Source organism: Paramisgurnus dabryanus, chromosome 17, assembly GCF_030506205.2.
Source record: "Paramisgurnus dabryanus chromosome 17, PD_genome_1.1, whole genome shotgun sequence".
Classification (NCBI taxonomy): Eukaryota; Metazoa; Chordata; class Actinopteri; order Cypriniformes; family Cobitidae; genus Paramisgurnus; species Paramisgurnus dabryanus.
Window position 1 is genome coordinate 7,850,445 of NC_133353.1, and position 20,214 is coordinate 7,870,658.

The 20,214-nt window shown below is 38.0% G+C and overlaps 1 protein-coding gene across 2 annotated transcripts in view; it reads left to right on the forward strand.

The window, feature by feature from the left end:
* Positions 1 to 20,214, forward strand: part of sash1b (SAM and SH3 domain containing 1b) — an 87,071-nt gene that overhangs the window by 19,052 nt on the left and 47,805 nt on the right. The window lies entirely within an intron of this gene.

Below are 20,214 nucleotides of genomic sequence, written 5' to 3' on the forward strand. Positions count from 1 at the left end.
CTGTCGAGAGCCTTTTCGACTGTGATCTCAAGTGCTCTTGTGCCAGCTGATGGAGAGCCTTCTAACAGCCAATCAGACGCTCTTGTTCACAGCATCTTTCCTGCATGGCCTTTTCTTTTCATCAGCCTCTCAAACACACACACACACACACACACACACACATACACATCTCATGTGTGCGACTCTTCTGGTAATGCACAGAGACTTTGATCAATACTGGAGTAAGTCTGATACTAAAGGAGCTGTCTTTAAACAGGTCTGATTATAACACAGTCCTGCACAATAAGCTCACTATTGGGGCATTCGTGCATTTAGGGGTGTTCATATGTGTACTTTTTTGGTCTGTATACTACAAATGTGTCAGACAGATATTTTTGGCATTGCGTTGGATCTCTGTTTTTCATTGCAACGTTTGTTACAAAGCACTGCTTTTGTTATAAACCAAGTAAAGGTGTTAAGGGCTTATAATTAAATGTGTAAGTTACCCATTGATGTCCAAAGTATAAAAAAAACAAATACTATAGAAGTGAATGGATACCGGCAGCTGTGTGTTTATATCATCATTTTATCAAAATATCTTTTAAAGAAACTAATACAGGTTTAGAGCAACTTGAGGAAGAGTAAATGATTCATTTTTGGGTAAACTATTCCTTTAATCTTTATCTTCTGTCTTATTTCAAACATGCCTCATGTGTCTATTGTGGTTGGTTTTCATCTTCCAGTCTGTAAGGATTGAAGGGGATTGTTGGGGTTCATCTCATGATATCATACAAATAATACATCACTGTCAGCATCCCTGATCACATGACCACGACAGACGTTTAAATGGCTGTAATCCTGCTGATCTAAATGAATGTTGAATACACTGAACAAAGCACAGAACGCAGACTGAAGGAATCAAACAAAGGATAAAAAAAAATGTGGTTTAAAGACGTTTTGTCCCTTAAATGAAAAGCTTGTTTAAATTGAATTTTTATGCAAATCATCCCTCTTATACCAAATACTGTATTTTAAACCATCAGGTCAGTGACATCATCAGTTTACTCATATCTTGTGAACAAATGTCTGTTATGTTGAACCTTTTAAGGTGCAGTATTTGATTTGATTGTAATAGCTGAAAATATTGCATATGTACATAATTGCACATTCATTCTGTAAAGCACTTTTTTTAACGTGTTTCATGAATACAGCTTTCTGTAGCGGCCTGTGTGCAGATGTAAATCAGTTCTTCAGGCCAGGATGGTTTAGAGAGTTAATTGAATACCCAGAGCCGCCTGCCGTCTGCTGGATCATTAACCTCCGTTGTGCTGTGTGATTTCAATTAACCACAAGCAGATGTGTAGATATGACGCCATGTCTACAGTGTTACTTGTTTTCTGCACATGTCAGTCTTACATTGTCACTTTTAATCACAAAATAGATCTTTAGACCTGCCGTGTTTAAGTTGGAGAATTTAGATGAACATTTAAATGGTTTTGTTTGCATGATCTTTCTCTTTTTCATACTTGCAATGTTAAAGGGGCCATGTTACAAGACCTTTATAAGATGTAAAATAAATCCTTGTGGTGCCCAGAGTACACATGTGAAGTTTTAGCTCCAAATGTCATATAGATAATTTATTATAACATGTTAAAATTGACACTTTTTAGGGGCGAGCAAAAATGTACCGTTTTGGGTGTGTCCTTTAAAATGCAAATGAGCTGATGAAATGCAAACACTGATCACCATAATTGTGGTTTGTTGCAATTGAAACTCAATTGTGCTGTGAATTATTTTCTCTTTGCACTAAATGGCTGTGCCGTGGTTGGATAGTGGAGATTAAGGGGCGGTATTATTATAATAAGATCTCCTTATGACATCATAAGGAGAGACAAATTTCAATTACCTTATTTTTCACATGCTTGGAGAGAATGGTTTACCAAAACTAAGTTACTGGGTTGATCTTTTTCACATTTTCTAGGTTGATAGAAGCACTGGGAACCCATTTATAGCACATAAACATGGAAAAAGTCAGATTTTATGCCATGGCCCCTTTAAGTTTGATCCAAACATCTCTAAAGATTTGACGTTGAGAACATTTTCTTAATAAATGACGTATTATGAATGCAAATGAGGTCAATTTTGTCTCATTCTGATCTTCAGTGTTATAATCCGGTAACCATGTCAGCTAAGCGTGTTTTTCTGCTTCTGTCTCTACTGGTTGAGATGTTTACATACCGCGGTATACACACACGTCCTCGAGCATTGAAACTTTAAGCAGCTGCCCTGAGTCACTGATGTGCAAGAAACCAAACCCTCACGGCGGCTAACATATCATATAATACAGCAAGATAAAGTGAAGGGATGGCGTGAAAAGAGTTATCGGTCCAACTTTCAGAATATAACTCTGTCCAGATGTGTTAGTGTGTGAACAACTCAGTACCAGAACCGAAAATCCAGGCTGTATCATGTATAAGATATCTGGGGATTAACGTGCAGTTAAACATCTGTATGATTATACTTTATGCATGTGTAGCGTAACAGATTGTTACAGCTGTTAGGTTTACTTTTAATATTTAGATCACATAGACTTCTGCACATCTGCAACACAGTTATTTATTTGAAGGCAGGCTAGACACGCAACCTCTCACGTGATTCCTCATCCCAACGAGAGATTTTGACGTACCCCTGCTCCTGAATTATAAATGGACAGCTATATATAAAGATCAATGACACTTTGACCTCTGTTTTTTAGCTTAAACTGTGCAGTTATCATGCAGCAGACAGGAATGTGATGGTTGCAGACGCAGACGTGTCACCTGCGTTTCATCAAAAATAAATGCTGTGATCCGCTCTCTGCGGCCGAGAGACTAAAAGAGAAACAGGCCGAAACATTAAAGTAAAACGTGTAGATAAATAAAATGATATTTACAGTGATAGAATCAGGACAGTGAGATTCAGCCCGGTGTTATGAAAGATTCATTGAGCAATGTAACTGAGAACAGTAAATATAATCTGACCTAGATGCAGTTAAGTGTGAAGTTTCTTTTTCAAAGTGCTGACATTAAATGTGTTACATTTTATTAGCCATGCTGGTGAACCTTACCCTAAGTTTTATATTTTGCCATGAAGTAGCAGGTGCAGGTAACCATGCAGAACAAGCTAACGTAATGCCATTGAGTTTTTTACAGGCGAGCAACAGTGATTTTCTTCAGAAGATTTCTATGGTTCGTAGTTCGTACACCCTGATCCATACGTTTAACAAAGTTGACGTGATTGGTTGCATTTTTGTGACATAGTAATGAGATGACTGCAATTTTATAGAGAAAATACTCAGCAATGCTGTTGAATTATGAATTTGCACATGGCTTGTCCTAAAGCTTAACAACACCACATAGACATATTAACGACTCGATAAAAACCGTGATTTTTTTAACCAACATTATTAAATATCAACATGGATGCCATTTCTTAAGTGTTCATCAAATAGAAAATATGCATTTAGTATGAATTGAAAGCATTTGAGATGTGAGCTTTTTTAAAGGTCTTTCAGTTTGCCCATGATGGACAGTTGATACATTAGGAATGAGGAAAAGTTCAGATACGGCCTCTCTCCACTCTTTCCCCAGAGCGATGTGTGGAATTCAGATCGGTCACGCTTCATATCAATTTGGATTTGCATTTTGATTGGAGACTTGAAGGAGCTTAACTCTTCTGAGAGGTAAACAAATGCAAATAGAGCCGTGAATAGCTTTTATTCTCGTGTGGAAACAGCAGCTGGTGGGATTCTTAGAGATTTAGGAAGTTTTTAAGATCGTTTGCTGGGCAGTAATTGACAAAATAGAGTAATAGTTTCACAGTGTTTCGCCTCTGACCGCCTGCAGCATTTTCATTAGCAGAACTGAATATTCTGCTCAGTTTTCAGTTCTAGACAACCTAAAACATGTATTTAGGGGTCATGACATTTGGAATCAAATTTCCCTTAATCTTCTGACATATAACAGGTCTCGGTGTCATTAATACATTCTTCATCGATACCTCCTTTTCAATAGCGAAATTATTTATGTCATCGTTCTCAAGAAAAAAAAACTAGAGATGCACCAATATTAAATTTTTCCACAGATATAATAGCCCATTATTCAGACTGATATCTACCGATGCCGATAGTTTGGTGGCTCCTGTGTATATTAACTCTTTCACCGCCAGCGTTTTTAAAAAAAAGTTGCCCGCCAGGGTTTTTCATGATTTTCTCAAAAGTTTAATGCCTTCCAGAAAATGTTCTTCTTCAAATATATAAACATACAATATATCAAATGAAAGAACAGGCCCTCTGCTTTCAAAAAAAAAAAAAAACGTTTCATCCTACCTTCAGTAGTTCTTTTGTAATCAGCTTTTGAATATGGGTAGGTTTCTGCAAAAACACCACATTTTGAGCAAAAAGCAGAGATAATTCCATTTTTGTGACGGACTTTTCATAGAGATCCCATTCAGAGCGATCTTTAAAACAGACACGGACATGCAGCCGCTTGCCATAGGGCAATACTTCCGGGTTTAAAAAGTTGCGGAAAGTAGCCACCTAGTGGATAATAGCGGTATTGCGGAATGACGGGAAATCTCGTCATTGGCGGGGAAGCGTTTTCTCTTGATTGACGAGATATCTCGTCAATGGCGGGGAAAGAGTTAACTTTTTCCCCACCAGCGTTTAAAAAAAAAATCTGATTTTCAGCGACAGCAATTTTTTTATGTTTTCACAAAAGTTAAAAGGCCTTCCAAAAAATGTTCTTCTTTAAATATATAAACATTTAATATATCAAATGAAATAACAGACCCTCTGCTTTCAAACAAACAAACAAAATGTAAAAAAAAGTTTCATCCTATCTTTATTTGTTCTGTTTTTATCACCTCTCAAAAATGGGTAGGTTTTTTCAAAAATACAAAATTTTGATCAAAAAGCTGAGATAATCCTTTGTGAAAGACTTTTCATAGAGATCAGATTCAGATCGATGATTAAAACATACACGGAGTTCTTACTGTTTGCCCTAAGGAGATACTTCCGGGTTTTATAAGTTGGGAAAGAGCGCCACTTGGAGGATAATAGCAGAAATACGTATTGCCGGAAAAACTCGTCATTGGCAGGGAAGCATTTCTCTTAATTGACGATTTAACTTGTCAATGGCGGGGAAAGAGTTAATTTCCATTAAATTAATTCTGAAGATTAAATTTTCAGAATGTTATTCATATAATGACCATTAATATTGAACATTAAACTAGTGATGTTTCTCTACATTTTCTATACACAGAGCTCCAATTTAATTCCTTTATTTTAATTAATTAATTAACTCTTTTGATTGAAAGGATATATCGGCCATGACTATCGGCTGTTTTTAAACTATCTGGTGATATTGTGAAAAATTGCTGTTATCGTCAGATACCGATTATTGTCCGATATAGGTATCTCTAAAAAAACTAAACAAAATGGCTGGATTATTGACGTAAATAGATACAGTCATGATTTGATTGTAATAACAGTAAAAATGCAATGTCAGACATTTGAGAAGCTGGTTCTGTAGTGAAACAGCAGTTTTAGCCGCAGCATGTAGCCCGTCAATCAAAAAAGTGGGCGGGACATCGAGACATCCTAAAATGCTCTTAAAGGGGAAGCACACAAGTCAATCATGGAAAACAGGAAAAAAAACAGAGTGGGAAATAGTCATAAATTACTACACATTTTATGTTTTTCAGCTGAATTTTTTAGAAATGCCATGAGTATTCCTAAGGGAACATAATAAAATGATAAAAAAAACACATGTAATGACCACTTTTAGACAATATTTTCATTTCCAAAACAAATTAAAATTATGTAGTTATATAAATGATTATATGTCATTTTTCTAATATTGTATATAAACGTTTATCTCTTTATATTGAAGTTGAGAGGCAAAATCTGTGCCGGACTTCAGAAGTGAACGTGACATTTGTTTTGTTTATAGAAAAGCACATTTTTAATGTAAATTGTGAAGTTTGCAAAACTTTGTGAAGTGCATCCTTACCTGAATGAATATGGGGATCAAAGGGGTTCCGATTTTTATTATCAGGATTTTGAGGGATTAGATGTTGTGGTCTTTAGTGTCTGAATGCATGTGACAGATGTTCAGAAAGACAATGATATAAAGTCTTAATCTATGTGAAGGTTTCTGCCACATACTGGCAATAAAATTAAGAGGTAGATTGAAGACAAGACAACAATAACCAAATGTGTGTGATTTTACCACAGTATGCGTTTTCTATTCCCATCTGTTTATGTTTTGTTCAGACTGTATATTTTAATCCAAAAACAATACAGCACAGATGGGCACAGACCCGATGCACCGGTGACCCTGGATTTACTGTCCGGTTGTGCTTGACAAACACAAAAACAGTACAGTTTGTGCATAATTCAAATGCTTGTCTTTTATAAGGCAGCACGAGTCTCACTGTTCTTGATTTTGTGAATCCAAATTTTTGCTGTCATACCGAATCTCACTTGCCTTGTGTTTAAAACGGCTAGTTTCACCCCTCTGTAAGTGAAATTCGATTCTCTGTGTGTTTCTCTCTATCGCTGCATGATTTTGTTGCTGACGGGGTTCCTGCTCAGACAAAGATGTTTGGCTCGGATGAAACATGCAGCTCAACATCAGAGAAATTCAAAGCGTCTCTTTAAATGTGATGCCTCTCATTTTCTCCTGCTGCTTTTTAGACTGTGTGATATAAAACTGTGAAATACAAATTGAAGTTGCATTGGCAAGTTGCATGCATAAATGTAAATTTGTTGTATTATGATGTAATATAATTTTCAGGACTTGCCTGTGTTCTCAGTATTTGTCTTCAGATTCTTGTACTCTCTGTCTATGTGCCTGATGTGTGTTGCTGTGATTGGTTTGGTTGAAAAAAGCATCAAGCTCGAGTGTCACAGATGTGGCTTTCAGGAGGACAGGTTTTGTATAGCGACCCGCATGTCGATTTGGGTCTTGCCAAAAAGCACTCAGGCATCACGCAGGTCTCCTTGTTGCGACCCGCGCTGCGCTATTTCTGTATCCCAGAGAATGTGCCTTACCGCGGTGAAAGTGCTTGCATAGATCATTAACTATTCATAGACATACATGCCTGCTAATGGGACCTACAACAATTTTAATTATTGATGCTGTAATTGACAGCGCCCCATCGGAGCGTCTAAATTAACGTGTGTGACATTGTCCTATGTCCCTGTCCGATCCGATCTGACGACCCCCCCCCCCCGCCCTCCATCCTGTCTCCCATCTGTTCGCTCTGTATGATTCTGCATCTGTTGTTTGTAATATGTTGTGCCTGGTGGGCTGGTTTTCCTCTGCGTCTCCCTTTGTCGTTGATGGTGACGGACAGCTGTCAGGCGGTCTTACGCTGATGATGTAAAGACAGGCGTGTGGCGCGGGGGACTGCTGGCGGGAAGCTCTCTTAATTGGTGATAAATGAAAGCTTAGTTGAGGGCCGTAGGGAGACTCCAGCGCTCACACCAGCACAGATTAAACGCTCATTAGCCGAGATCCATAGCTTGAGCCGATGTTAAATTGCGCCCGGATCTGTCATTTAATGTCACAGTGGAGAAATCTCAGAAGGGCGAGAATAAGGAGGGTGTCCTCTTATTTACATAAAGTGATGATTAAAATGACATTTCTTACTGTGAGAAAAAGATTTAGGTTGCCAACTAAAGCATGGACTTTTCTGGAGATCTGCAACTTCTGGTCGTCTCAAACAAATGGAGCTCTGTGATGCATTGTGGGTAAACATCAGATAATCACTTTTGTAAATGATGAGGTTATTAAAGACTACTACTAATGGATTATAGGTTTGTGCCAGCCGTTACAGCAGGTTGTGTTGTTTATTTGGTTGTTATGACTTCATAAACCTATAAAGAGTCGCTGCCAGTGGCCTGATGCATTATGGGTACTTATTAGCTCAACAACAAGGTGATTCAGTTGTAAGGATGTGAGGTGGTCTGCTCATGGGCATGAATGCAGACAGATGTTTACTCAAGCGAGTGCATTAACATATAATGCCTCAAGCTCACCTTTTCACTTTTAGGTTGAGGGATGTCCTGTCTACAGTTCAGAGACTAATGAGAGGAACACTTTACATTTACATTTAGGCATTTGGCAGACGCCTTTATCTGAAACAACTTGTGCAATACAAAGATGAGGGTGAAACGGGCCGAATGGTGCCTGGTTTCAGTCTCTTCCTCTGACATGTTTTAAATGTACAGTAAGTGATGCATGTCATACTGTTTCAATGCTGCAGGCTTATGTCTGACATTGCTGTAAAACTGTTGATAACTCAAAGCCACACTGTAAAAAAAATCCGTAGAAATTGCAGCTGGGTTGCCGGTAATTTACCGTAGATTTAAATTTATGTTATTTACTGGCAACATTTTGTTCAAAATTAAATGAACATTTAACATTTGCAAGTCTTTGTCTTTACAGAGTAAAACTAAAAAAACAGCATCAAGCAAAACACTCTGGGAAACAAAATCTGAAGCAAAAAACAGTAAAAGGTTGATGATGATTTCTGGTTCCCAGAATGCTTTGCATGAGGCTGTTATTGTATAGTTTTATTCTGTAAAGATAAAGACTTGTTAATATTTAAAATTTATTTAACTTTGAACAAACTCTTGCCAGTAAATAACATAAATGTAAATCTACGGTAAATTACCGGCAACCCAGCTGCAATAACATTGTAATTTCTACGGATTTTTTTTTACAGTGCAAGGCTCACAAACCAGCAGTCCATTAATATTACCAGCACTGAGCTTCACCACTGCACCACAGCACTTTTAGACCCAAAAGCACACCCAAAGCATAGTTCATTTACAGGCCATCTGATACATATTATATGCTAATGGTTTGTTATTTGCACTAGAATGTTTATGACCATTAAGTACCAAATTGATTACAACCAAAAATTACACCCTTGGTACAATAACAGCAAACGACTCCGGCTGCTGCTGACTTTAGTCTGTTATCTGGAAAGCAACAACATGTAAAACAGGTTATTATCAGACTTGCATCAGAGATGTTTTGAAGCAGTTTTGGGTTGGTGTATTAATAAAAAACGATGAGAATATTGGGCGTTTGATTTTGTGTGCTTCCCATGGCGAGTGTTTGTACATCTGCTGGTGTCATTAACTCTCTGGCCCATTTTCACCAGTTAGACACCAGTGAATATTCATGATGTCTGATCTTCATTCATTTGTGCAGAGTGAGCCAGACAACATTAAAAAATCTCCAGACTTTGATATAATGTGAATATTGTATATCTCATTTGAGAATACTTAACAAAACTACACATATTTAAAATACATTTTCTTTTTAAAGTCTGACATTAATTGACTTGTAATGTTTTGTTTAAGATGATTTGTTAAAGAAGTGCTGGTTTGAGGACAGGGGACATATCATGAAAATCTGACTTTTTCCATGTTTAAGTGCTATAATTGGCCCCCCAGTCCTTTTATCAACCCAGAAAATGTGAAAAAGATCAACCTAGTAACCATTCTCTGCAAGCATGTGAAAAAATAGGTCATTAACATTTGGCTCCCCTTGTGATGTCAGAAGGGGATAATATCGCCCCTTAATCTGCACTATCCAACCACGGCACTGCTATTTAATGCAGTTATCAGCTCATTTCCTCAATAGCATTTCATTTGCTAAAAAATGCCAATTTTAACATGGTATAATAAATTTTGAGCTTAAATGCACTCTGGGGACACCAAAGATTTATTTGACGTCTTAAAAAAGTCTTGTGAAATGTCTAAGTATCTCTGAGAATGTTTAGTATGCAGACAACACAGTGCGCTATAGTGTACTTAAAGTATCAGTGCACTAAAACCCTCTGAGACGTTGCATCATCTTCATCATCATCAGAATGCTTAGAGCAGATAAATAAAGCCAAAACAATTCATTTGCTTTTTGCTCCAGACTGTGCTTTATTTATCAGTGACTTTTTTCGTATCTTGATGAAATGTTTTTGTTGGAAGTCCACTCATGAAAGCTGTGTGAAGTAATATAATGTTTGGTATGCTTCATCTCAGCAGTGTCTTCTGAGATCCTTTAATCCTGTGTCAGTTTTCAGCGCCCCGCTGAGAATAATTGCTGTGTTTTCAGTTTAGTCACACTTCTGGAGTAAAAGAGGTCTCAAAGGTCTCCGTTCTCCATTCTCCTCAATTTCCCCTTATGAGCGCGAGCTCACGGGACCCTCGAACTAATTTCATCCTCCCGCTGGGTTCTGTCCTCGTTTGTTTGTAACCAATTACAGCTATGGAGAAAACAAACATACATCTGCCCGGACGAATCACGTGTGTCCGTACTAAAATGACCCATGAGGCTCTAAAACAAAAACCAGCTGATGTCTGCATGATGGCAAATCTCTCGTCAGCTTTTCTTTGGATTACTTTCTCTTCTTCTCTTGTGGTGTTTTGCTCTGTAGATATGAAGATGCACATTAGATCATGTTTGTTTTTTATTCAGTTTTCCACTCCACTTGCTTGCTTGCTTTAAGTCAATTTTCTTGAATGCATGTAGATGGATGTCTCTGTCTGTTGTTTTATTAAACCTCAGAATGTGCTTTAGAAGCTAATAGTGGAAAATAGAAACAGAAGTGATGTGAACTTCTATTTTTAACAGCATTCTTACACCTGCAGCTCTCACCTTCATTCACTGCTCAACACTGCAGATGTGAACATGATGTGACAGGTGAATCAGTCCAAGGGGAAGTTTACATTACAATATTGCAACTTTAAACGGAAAGTTTATATGTGGTTTTGTTGACACACCAATGGTATTTTGGGGTCCAAGGTGCAAGTTTTTGATAACGATACCTCGTCTCTGTGTAAACTATGTAAATGCGAATCTTTGAATTCATGCACATGTATTAATTCAGACTATGTGTGAGTCAAATGTATAATCAAAACAATAATGGCGACCTACAGGACTGTGTTTGTTCTTCTCCAGATACTGAGTTTATTAACGCTTCTTCAACATGTTTACAAAATGTTAGTGCTTTATAGTCCTGGGTCACTTGTTGTAATAAAGCTAGCTTATCGGACATCTAAACAAAACTGCTCAATGCTTTTGCCGTCTTGACTGTTTGTATTTATCACGCTGTAGATGAAAAAGTATGTGCGCAGGTGTGTGCCGTTTTTTACAAAGTAGCATCGCCATCTACTGGCCTGGCACATGTAATACAATGGATTTAGTTGTCTTTACGGGTCTGTGTAAACACGGCTTTTTTGACAGTTTTGTTGTGCTTACATGGAATTTTTCATTTACGCAAATGAAAAACTTTTCTGATTTACACTACATCATTGTTGTATATAAACATAGCTCAAGACTGGAGAGGTTCAGCTTTAAAAGCTGCAATATATTCATTCACAATTCATAAATATTATTTGATGTGAATACAAACAATTTTATGTTTGTATTTCTTATTTTATGCAAAGAGACTTAAAGTGCATGTGTGCTCCCTGTACTGTGAGAAATAAAGGTACAAAAGCTGTCACAGGGACGATCCCCTTAAAAATGTCCTATAAACCACTTAGATACCGATGTACCTTGGAGGTATCAATATGCACCTTTGAGGTAACAAAATGTATCTTTGAAGTAACAATATGCTTTTTCAAAGTACCAATATGCACCTTTGAGGTACCAATATGCACCTTTGAGGTACCAATATGCACCTTTGAGGTACCAATATGCACCTTGACGTACCAATATGCACCTTTGAGGTACCAATATGCACCTTGACATACCAATATGCAGCTTTGAGGTACCAACAGGCAGCTTCGAGGTACCAATAGGCAGCTTTGAGGTACCCATATGCAGCTTCGAGGTACCAATACGCACCTCGATATGCACCTTGAGGTACCAATATGCACCTTTGAGGAATGAATTTTGTTTTTATGTATTTATTCAAAAGTCATGAAGTTGCTTTTTGAATATAATATTAGTAACAGTGAAAGCTGCATTCGATTTAGTTAATTTTTGGTAAGTTCAGAATATCTTATTTCCATCAGTTCAGCTTGATAAGGCACGATGCAGTTCATTAGCACTTCTGTATGTGAGAGAGAATGTTTAAAATCTGACAGAACCTCACAGATTTGATTGGATTCTGATGTCATGATGATGATGGAGGGGAAAAGCTTCTCTCATCTTCTTCCAGAGACCGTAATGGAAACGTCAGGCCTCCATTTCCATCCATGATTCATAAAGCTTGAGATACTTATCTGTGTTACTGAGTAAACTGTATACATGTAAAAGAGATCAGCTCTCTGCACATCTCTTGGCTGATGTCAGCTTTAAGGTTGGATGGAGGTCAGGAATGGGCAGTCTAACAATTCAAGAGTTTACTGAAGTTAACAGTTTGCTTTAGAGATATCTCAATGCATGGCACATGATGTGTATGATATGTTTGGAGGGTGCGGAAGCAACCGGGTTAGTTAGAAATCTAGCAGGAATGGAGGGGAAATGGGATTTTCAAATGCACAATTTGGATAGCATCAGTTTTTAAAGCATCTCTGTTGTAATCGCACCACGGATTAGGTAACTTCTTGAGACAAGGGGACATAAGTATGTGTTCCTGTAGCTCTCTTGGCAGAGCTTTGTGTGAGCAGTGCAAAGGTTGTGGGTTTAAATTCCCAATGTATACTTCTAATACACTTTGGATAAATGCATCTGCCAAATGCATAAATGTAAATTTAATGTAGTATTTTTAGCCTTTTAGTCTTATGTTTTGTTTTGTTGGTCCTTACCCGATGAATGACAACCTTCTTAAACACCCGATGAGGTTTTTGGGTAAACATTTGGCTCAGCTGTTCATTGCCAGGGGGAAAAGAGTTTATATACTCAACACACAGCAGCATCTGAGAACTTAAGAGCACGCACCCGCTGCAGTTATGCCACGCATGGCATCCATGCATTTGTTGCCTCAGGCCTGCAAGGATTGCTCGCATGTGCTTCCCCTCGGGGCTTTACACAAACTTTACAGAAGTGTTGGGGTGGGTCTGCTGGTTCACATGCTGACAGCTTGAGCTCTGTCCCTAGAGGTCACATGACCTCAAGTGTGCCCTGCAACTTGAAATTGAAAGCTTGCAGAGAAATCAGCGAGGTCATTAAAGGATTACAGGACAGTCATAGGAGGGGTTCAGAAAAGGTTTAGAAAGGTCAAACCTGTTTATTCTGGAGGATGAGTGTATGAAGAAAAAAGTTGTTTGTTTTCTTTGTGTTCTGATTGCTGACATCATGATATGACGGTGTTTGTATGTATGTGTGTGTTTGCACAACATCAGACTAAGCCAAACTTGAAATCCATCATCTTGCACGGCAGTGCACGATGAGATACGGGCTTTGACTGGCCTGTTGACATTTAACTCTGGGTAGATGCTGTCATATGTTCAGTTTGGAGGCATTCTTCCAGAAACATTGATTTGGCATAAAGATGAGTGAAGGAACAAGAGATTTCCAAAGATGCTACTGAAAAACTCTTGACTGATTTTTTTTTATAGCAATATGACGTTGCTCATTTGCATTGTAGTCTATGGAGGCCAAAGATTTATTTTACATTTTGAAAAAATCTTGTGAAATGTCCCCTTTAATCTTTGCGACTTTATGGGTCTTCTATAAGCACGAACAGCTTTTAACACTCCAAAGACAAAGGAAAACATTAAGTGACATCCTATGACCCCTTTAAGAGATCATATTTTTGAAATGTATTTATAATGTTAGTCAAGTTTTCCCACACAGAGTTCAAATTTAGTTTACAACTCTGTGTGACCATTAGTACAGGGTATGTTTGTAACTGTTATTTTGTATTGATGTAACAATTCATTGATGCTTTTAAAAAGTGGTGAAATTCATTTTTGTGTCTGTTAAAGATGTTTTTGCATATGTTGTGTAATAATAATGTGCTGCTCGTTTATTTTGAGAGCGTTAACTCCCACCGCAGTTAAGAAATTAGATGGGTTTGGGGAAATATAACCCACATAAACATGAGAGTAGAAACAGAGAAGTTGTATACAATCCTGAAGTTCCCTCTTAACGGTTTTTATCCGCCTCAGGAAAGCACTTAACACAGAGAGAGGTGATGTAAAATCCCAGAGAAATATTCATGTTAACACTCAAGGTCAAATAGCTCCACTGAGTCCTATTAAAAGTGCTCTAGACCCGGCTCGTCCCCTTTATTATTCACAGGGTGGTTAATTCTTTAAAAGCTTTGTATGTTAGCAGGGATTCGATAACTTTTTAAGAAATCAATTACACGTATCGTGAACCTTCAACTTTATTCAGATCATATCGAGTCACTCCATGATGTTTTTAATACCTTTTGGGGCTGTGGCTTAGGTCTGGTCCAAGACTTAAATGTATGTTTGAGCTGTCTTAACTAAAAACAACTTGGACTGATATATCTTAATCCTTTTTTTTTTGTCTCAAGATGCATACCAGTATTGTTTTTTTAAAAGTATGTTTGTAAAAACTACTTAAATGTCCCAATATAACTAAGACCTAATCCTGGCTTAATCTGAACCCTGTCCGGGAAACTGCCCCATAATTATCAAACTGTACAGAATAAAACATCACTGATGATTTGAGCTTAGCATGGCTTGATTTTTGTTAGTTAAAAACAGGTCCAAAGAAAATGTGAACATTTATGGCTGATCAAACGTTACCTCTTTTAGCATAGCTTAGCACAATCCATTGAATCTGATTAGACCATTAGCATCTCGCTAAAAAATAACCAAAGAGTTTGGATATTTTTCCTATTTAAAACTTGACTTTTCTATAGTTACATCGTGTACTAAGACTAAAAGTTGCAATTGTCTAGGCCGATACGATTTGGAACTATACTCTCATTCAAACTCTTTGGTTATTGTTTTAGCGTGATGCTAATGGTCTAATCAGATTCAGTGGATTATGCTATGCTAAATGTGGTAGCGCCAGTCCCAGAGATCGGCTAAATGGATTCCAAAAAGGTAAAAATCAAATGTTTAACTCTAGGGGAGCTGGAATATGATCATATTTTCAAAAAAAGTGTAATGTCCCTTTAAAGCCATCATTTAATGTTTGTTATGTATTAAAGATTCCATTCTGATATGAAACATCCATGTTTACAATTGACTCACCAATGGATAAAATAAACTTGCTTTGTTTTGAGTCTTATTCAAATTCCTGTCTTGTTCAGAAATAAGTGACATTACCAAAGTAATGTATGTACATTAAATGGGTTGCAGATGTGTTTTCTTGGTTTCTTGCATAAACATTAAGTTCTTGGAAACCATTGAAGATCAGTTTAGTTTAGGGAGCAGTATGAAGCGCTTCTGTGCTCAGTCTGTGCAGATGTCAAAGCAGACTTTTGGAAAGAAGATTCACATGTTTTTAGTTTCTCACTGTCTGGTGTGAAGTGAAGCATCTGTTTCAGTAGCTCGGTCTGCCAGTTCCTCAGTCTGTGTTTTCCCAATTTGGCTACACGCAGTTTATTTGTGTTGTTCAGCACTGACAATATGAATGGAAATGTGACCCGTCACGGAAACCAGGGACTCAAGTCGGCAGCACAAGTTTCGAGAAAATGAGAAACAACGTTTTTTTTTCGAAATTTGTGATTTTCGTTTTATTGCAGAATCTGTTAGTTGAGATCACGAAGAAGCCTCTCCATGTTTGAGATAGCAGTTTTTGTATATTTAAACGCGTACATTTTGCGGTTAAAATAGGCTTGTTTTTCCGGAGATTCTAGCGTGCAGCGGGGGGCGTCATTGTCTGTGTGTATATTTACATACTGTATAAGCTTGTGTTTTCGCCTCCGCCCCCAAAGGGAACAGCGTGACTACTAAATAAGGATAGTTCGCCCAAAAATGAAAATAATGTAAGTAATGACTCACCCTATGTCGTTCTAAACTCGGAAGACCTCCGTTCATCTTCGGAACACAGTTTAAGATGTTTTATCGTTAGATTTAGTCCGAGAGCTTTCTATCCCCTTCATTGAAAAGCTATGTATGGTTTCCATGTTCAGAAAGTTAATAAAAACATCATCAAAGTAGTCCATGTGACATCAGTGGGTCAGTAAGATTGTGTTGATGCATCGAAAATATAGTTTGGTCCAAAAATAGCAGAATTACGACTTTATTTAGCATTGTCTTCTCTTCCGGCTCGAGCGTGAAGTCACGTGACTGTTGTGACGCGCTGCCCTGTTCCTCAGATATGTTTGCTAAGTTTTTTTTTTTTTTTCAAACTTATAGCCTGCGTCTCCCCAGACTGTTAAGCTCGGGCGCACAAAACAAAAGAAAAATAAAAGAAGCTGGGGCGGAACAAATAACAGTCAGCCGCATCGTACGTCAGCCGCGTCACTGACTTTATGCGGCGCCGCAGTCGGAAGACGTCAAAGTACCGCGAGAGCTCTTCAAAGAAATCTTACGGAGTAGTTTAATTTCGACTCGCTCTCGCGGTACTTTGACGTCATCTGTATGTCAGTTCTTGCAGCGCAGCATGAGTCCAAACACACAGAAGTTACACAGATATCGTTGTATTCTTCATATAATTGGCTACATGTTTTGTCTATCAATATTTTCCATGAAGTCATTGGCTGATGGAGGAACGAGCGAGCCATTGGTAACCTCTCTAAAGGATGTCACGTTTTCGACGGCGCTGTTTGGATGATCTATTATACTACTTCCCAAGGGCGTAGGTTTGATTCTGGCATTGGTGGGGACATAAATAAAATGGTTGCATTGCAAAAACTGTTTATCACCGTTTACTTGACACAAACAACAGACAACTCATATGCACTTTACTCAGTAACATCTGACTCGCCACCCCCGGCCATCCCAAATTTATAAAACAATTCGTTATGTCCTAGAGCCTAATAAACAGTAACTGTTTAAGTCTTTGTCAAAAAAAAAAAGAAAATCACATTGTAAGATATAACCATATTTACTTTATAACAATGAAGAATATGCAATTAATATTTAATTCTTAATTTAATTTTGCCAAAAAATCCCAGTGTTAAAGTTGGTATGTATAGGGCTTGTCAATGTACGTCATCGCAGTGTTGCATTATGGGACGTGGGCGCCATGTTTAGAGGCACGGACTCTGTCTCCGATCGTTGCTATGCCGTTTAATTGTGGGTATGTTTGGCTAAAAAGAATGTAAAAGTGAAGAAAAACGGAAGAAATGGAGAAGGAAAAACAAAACGAGAAGGTGCCCTATCGGGAGAAATTAAATGCCACCGCAAAAACACGTTATTTGGAGAAACTTTCCGAGATAAACAATATAGACCCGTATGTATTAGAAGCCCAAGACTGGATTACAGATCCAGACGCACTACCTCCGCTCACATATCTGGACATCGTCAATTACCTGGTTTTTGGATTGAGTGCGTACACTTTGCAGGAATTTAAGTGCTATAAATCCCTCCAAGCTCATGAACAGTTTTGCAGCGGCTGGGTACAAGACCTCCTCATTCACAGGCCGCCCAACTGCAATAGCACAGTCGTACTGGCAAAGGTAAGATGTCTAAAAACTCTATGTCTAAATGTGTAAAAAGTTTACTTTTGCTGGTGGTGGGCAGATTTATTTTTGTAACTCGTGTTTATGCTAAATAGGAATTAATAAATACATAATTAAGAATCAATCATTTACATTACATTATTTTTTACATTGAAATACATAATTTACATTTATAGGTTAGTTTGACAGTGTTAGCATGAAAACAAGATAATTTAGGTGGATCTGCTTGTATTAATCACAATTTAATTACATTTAATTTGTATTAATCAGATAATTAATTTATCTGTTATTGATTAACATTTCTGTCTTTATGTACAGGTGATGCACTCCCAGTGCCTTAGTGAAGTTCCTCTGAAGGCTTGGGTTATTATTAACACCAATGGTGAAGTTTCCTCCGCGCATTGTACGTGTATGGCTGGTGTTGCTGAGACATGCACCCATGTTGGGGCCTTGCTCTTTAAAATGGAAGCAACTGTCCGGTGCAGAGAAATGAGGACTGTCACAGACATGTCTGCATACTGGATCCTACCAAGTAATGTGAACAAAGTTTACGGTGAGGTAGGCCATAAGATTAATTACACCTCTGCTGTCACCATGCGGAAATCATTAAACTCTTTGTTGAAGGGTGAGACTGACAACAAGCATGGATTAAGGACCTGTACCAAGATAATCCCTACACCAGCACCTACACATTCAGAGCTAAAACAGTTTTACACAGATCTTCATAAAACAGGTGGCAAGTCTGCTATACTAAGTGTGCTGCCAGATTACTGTGAGGAGTTCAAAGATCCTGTGCAGCCTGTCACACAATTGAAATCCCTTCACTGCCTATATGACCCCAGGCTTGTTGGATGTGATTTATCAGTATTGGAACAGCACTGCCAGGCACTACAAAAACATGCACACGTTTCAGAGGCACAGGCTGTAGAGATTGAGAAGAGGACAAGGAAACAGCGGAAATCTTCATTGTGGTTTGCTGCTCGAGCAGGCAGGGTCACCGCCTCGAATATGCATGCTGTTTATGCTACTGATATCAAAGCACCAGCTCTGTCAACTGTAAAAAAGGTTTGTTATCCTAAGGACAGCAAATGCAGCACAGCTGATGTCAATTGGGGCATTACACATGAAGAGCAGGCACTGAGAACATATGTGGAAAAAAACAAGATAAAACACAATGGCCATGAAGTTGCAACATGTGGGTTTTTTATAAACCCAGATTTCCCTCAAGTGGGAGCATCACCAGATGGCACAGTGAGGTGCATTTGCTGTGGGAAAGGTTGTGTTGAAGCTAAGTGCCCTTCCAAGTACAGGAACAACTCCATTCAAGAGGCATGTTTGGCCAAAGACAGCAACTTCTGCCTTGAAATTGTTGATGGAGAGGTAAAATTGAAAAGCATTCACCCATATTACACACAGGTCCAAACACAAATATTTGTGACAGGCAGTAATTACTGTGATTTTGTGGTTTGGACACTCAAAGACTGTGTTGTTCTGCGCATAGAACCAAACCCTGAGTTTTGGATGGCACGCATACAGAAGGCGCAACAATTTTTCGTGGCGGTATCCCTACCAGAGCTAATTGGCAAACACTTCACTCAAGCCTCCCAACCATCAGTGAGCAACAAAACTTTGCCTCTAACAGTGAAACAAAAAAACAATACAAGGAAGGGCAGTTACAGAGATAGAAAGCACTGTTCAAAGAAACAGAAAAAACTTTGGTGTCTGTGCCACGGACCTGAGGAAAAAGGTGACATGGTTGCATGTGACAACGAAAACTGTAGGGTCCAGTGGTTTCATCTCGAATGTGTTGGACTTGAGGATGGCCCTGTAGCAGACGAAGTCTGGTTTTGTCCCTCTTGTTCCAAGTAAATGTACAATTAAGACTGACAGGAGCTGTGATTTAAGTTATTATTACATTCTTGCCCAGTTAAAAGTATCTGACTAAAGGCATCTAAACATTTAATATTTACTTGTGCCTTTATTTATTCTGATGATTTTCAGGGGCTTTTGTATTTTATTTTCTGGTATATTTCTTAAAAAGTATTGTAAAGGTTGTGTGATATTTGTGAAAACTGATCCAGATATAAGGTCAGAAGTCTGCAGGTTGTCAGCTTTCCATTGCTTTTTAGTTTAAATTGTTACAATTCTGAGTAGTTGCTGTTAAGTTTTGGTGTTTGTTTTAGTAGCCTAGGCTACGTTCATTACCATTGTACATAATGTTGATTTGTACATGCCATTTGACCAGAGTATTCATATTTTCAGCATATGTTAAGTTTCATAGGTTCTGCAAGATTTATTTGTGGTACATTACTTTGTAATGTCACAAGATGGGGTAACTTGTTAAATACCACTGTGCCTTTTGTCATCAGTTAATGTTGACATGTAAAAATTAGGGTATTTGGTAGTTTATTTAAAAATAGATTGATGTATATATATTGATGTATCTTTGCCCATCCCAGTTTATGTGCACTTAAAGGGATAGTTCACTTTAAAATGAAAATTCTGTCATCATTTACTCACCCTCAAGTTGTTTTAAACCTGTATGAATATCTTCTTTTGTGTTCAGCAGAAGAAAGAAACTTATACAGGTTTAAAACAATTTGAGGGTGAGTAAATGATGACAGAATTTTCATTTTAAAGTGAACTATCCCTTTAAAGGCTCTCTGTGGATACATTCAG